Raw genomic sequence first — 3326 nt, 5'->3', positions numbered from 1 at the left:
CACAGAGGCCCCACGATCCACTCCACATCTGATTGCTCTCAATAGTTCGAGTGCTCTTCAGGCTAAATCAATCTACTTTTATTTTCATTTTTTTACTGTTTAATTGAAAAAGCAATGGAGCACAGGAAAAACAAAAACCGTTCCTACTGCCCCAATACAAATGCTTCCCATTTTACCCCAAGTTCTAGTTTTTGTGCCTTTTCTAGTTGTGCAAGGCTGACAAAAAATGCTCCTTTTCTTCATCATGGCAAGGCTTGTCCATTTTTCTACAGAGCCTGCAGGATCATTCTTCACAGCTCTACGCTATTTGACTCTGTGGATACACCATGTTTCCTAAGCCTCTCCCATGCCATTTAATTAATGATATTAAAAATTATTATTACATAAATATATTAACATTGTTATTAAAAATGACCATGTATCTGTAAATAAATTTCCAAGAGTAAAATGACCCGATCAAAGGACGTGACCATGGCTATGCCTCCTGCCACGTAAATATTTTCCAAAAGGGTGGAGTATGAAGTTGCTCCTGGGTCCTGGAGCAGGTTGCTGTGGGATGAGGTGGGTAGAGTGGGAGATGCTCTAGGAGATATAAAATAGCAACAGGACAGTTTAACACCATCTTGATTACCTGCCAAGAACATTTTTCCCCCACATATTTGAATATGAGGTATATTTTCTGATTATTAATCTCATCAACATTTCTCTGTCTGGTGATGTCTCTGGGAGCTTGTGATTCTTAGTTCTGAGTAAGTTCTCCATACCAAAAGAGCACTGCTTCCTAAAGGCGATTTCGCGCACACACACAAATCTGTATTTTGATCCCTCCCCTCCCCAGTCTGCAACCACAATACAGAGGGATTCGGAGAAGTTCAGGCAGGTTGTAAACCTGGTTGTGAGTTCCAACCCAAGCACCTCTTCCAAAGTGTGCCTCTCCTTCTACAAGTGTGGGATTTTGTTCTACAACCAATTTCTTCCTGCCTCCCCCTAGGGAGCTTTCAGAAATGTGCAAAATTATGCAATGTTGTCTGGTAATTGCTCACACTAAAAGGAAGACTATCTTTGGCAAAAAATACCATCTGTGAAAACCACAGTTAAATATCTACAAACTCATCCAGGGGAGTAACTGCCTCCGCCCCCAACCCCCAAGAAAAGCAGGGAGGGGACTTACATGTGTTCAGTGTCTACGATGAACCCAGCAACTTCCCTTCAGGCATTATTTAACCCTTCAGTAGGGTAGGGCTTGTCTTCACTTTATAGAGGACAGCAAGTCTGACAGATTGTCAGCAATATTTGATGTGATGCGTTCAAGGACAAACATCTCAGAAACAGAGCTATATAGATTTGAACTCCAAAACCCCTGCATATGAAATACTTTTCTTCCTTCCTCCCTCCCTCCCTCCCTCCCTCCCTCCCTCCTTTCTTTCTTTTTCTTTCTTCTTTCTTTCTTTCTCCCTTTTATTCTGAGCCGTGTGGATGACAGGGTCTTGGTGCTCCAGCCGAGAGTCACGCCTATGCCTCTGAGGTGGGAGAGCCGAGTTCAGGACATTGGTCCACCCCTTTCTTTCTTTCTTTCTTTCTTTCTTTCTTTCTTTCTTTCTTTCTTTCTTTCCTTCCTTCCTTCCTTCCTTCCTTCCTTCCTTCCTTCCTTCCTCCCTCCCTCCCTCTCTCCCTCCCTCCCTTTCTTTCTGGCCATCCGTTTATCTTTTTCATTTGGGGGGAGGCTCAGAGGATTTCGCATTCACCAACCTGTACTTAAGAAATGAGAAGAAGCCTTTCTTCTCCATGAGACAAGACCTCGTGAATGGAGCTGACATGGCTCACGGGGCCCAGAGATATCAGAGAAACCAGGCTGTGTGACAGGGGAGGGGTCAAGATTTGAGGGTCGCTGGGAGGGGACAGGGGCCGTACTCTGCACCCCCATGCTACCCAACTCCCCATGTGGAAAAACACAGCACAGGCCCCAGCTCTTACCCAAAGCACAAACGATGAGGCCCTGGAAGCACGCTGTCCAATTCAGGTAGGCATTAAAATTAAATAGAAATTTTAAAGTGAATTCCTTGGTGTACCACCCACGCATTAGGTGCTCACTAGCCACATGTGGCTGTGGCTACCATACAGAACAGAACAGACAGAGACCATCTCCATAAGCAGCAGTGCTCAGCCAGGAAGGAAAGAGCTCGGCAGGGATTTTCACAGTCCCCTCTCCTCCCTGCAGTGGGCGCAGTGTTGCCTCCTAAGAAAAGCAAAGGCTCTGAGGTCAGCTGTGCGGCGGCCAGCTACTTACCCTGGCTAAACCTTAGACTCATCTATTAAATGGTATAATACCTGGCACAGGATGAGCATATGATAAGAGTTGCTGCTGTCCTCCTGCTTCTGTTATGGTCCAAAGATAAAGTCCTTACAAAGAGATAACCCTTATAAAGATGATGCCAAAAGACACTGAACACTTGATTTGTTAAGTAGGGTTGCTCATTAGATTGAATGAGATCCAGTCCCTCCATGCTGAACTTCACCTGCAGGTCTATTACCCACTAATAGGATTAAAATCCACTCTCTGCTCCTTCCAGCTGCAAGGCCTCAGGTAAGGACAACCTCCCTCACTCTTTTCCTCACCTTTTTTTTTTTTTTTTTTTTTCCTTCAGTACGCGGGCCTCTCACTGCCGTGGCTTCTCCCGTTGCGGAACACAGGCTCCGGACGCACAGGCTCAGCGGCCATGGCTCACGGGCCCAGCCGCTTCGCGGCATGTGGGATCTTCCCGGACTGGGGCACGAACCTGTGTCCCCTGCATCGGCAGGCGGACTCTCAACCACTGCACCACCAGGGAAGCCCCTTTTCCTCATCTTTAACAGAGAAACAGTATCAGCTCCCTCACCTAGGTGACTAAACCAAGTCAGACACTGCACCAGGCACCTAACATGCTCAGCCCCTTAGGATGACACCACCAGGTGATGGCACCAAGAGCCACATACACAGATAAAGACACTGAGGCCCAGAGACACTAAGTGATTCACCCTGAGGCCACTCAGGTGGAAGCAACCAAGTAGGACCTGGAGCTGCTGCTCTCACAGAACAGCTGGGGTTCAGGGTTCAGAGCCTTCTTTTAGGGGGAGTCCAGGCCTGGGGGACTCTTTTAGGGGGAGTCCAGGCCTGGCCCGAAGGAGGAAGGAGGCATGTGCACTCCTGGGGGCGCTGGGCCTGAGGGATTCGTCACACCACAGAGAGGGGCTAGGCAAGTGCTGCAAAACCTGTATCTGCCCACCTCCCCCGCTTCCTGCATTCTGTCTCCAGCCTCTAGATCTCAACTCCCTAAAACTGAGTGACA

Source organism: Physeter macrocephalus, chromosome 2 (genome assembly GCF_002837175.3).
Source record: "Physeter macrocephalus isolate SW-GA chromosome 2, ASM283717v5, whole genome shotgun sequence".
Classification (NCBI taxonomy): domain Eukaryota; kingdom Metazoa; phylum Chordata; class Mammalia; order Artiodactyla; family Physeteridae; genus Physeter; species Physeter macrocephalus.
This window is presented reverse-complemented; position numbering follows the sequence as displayed.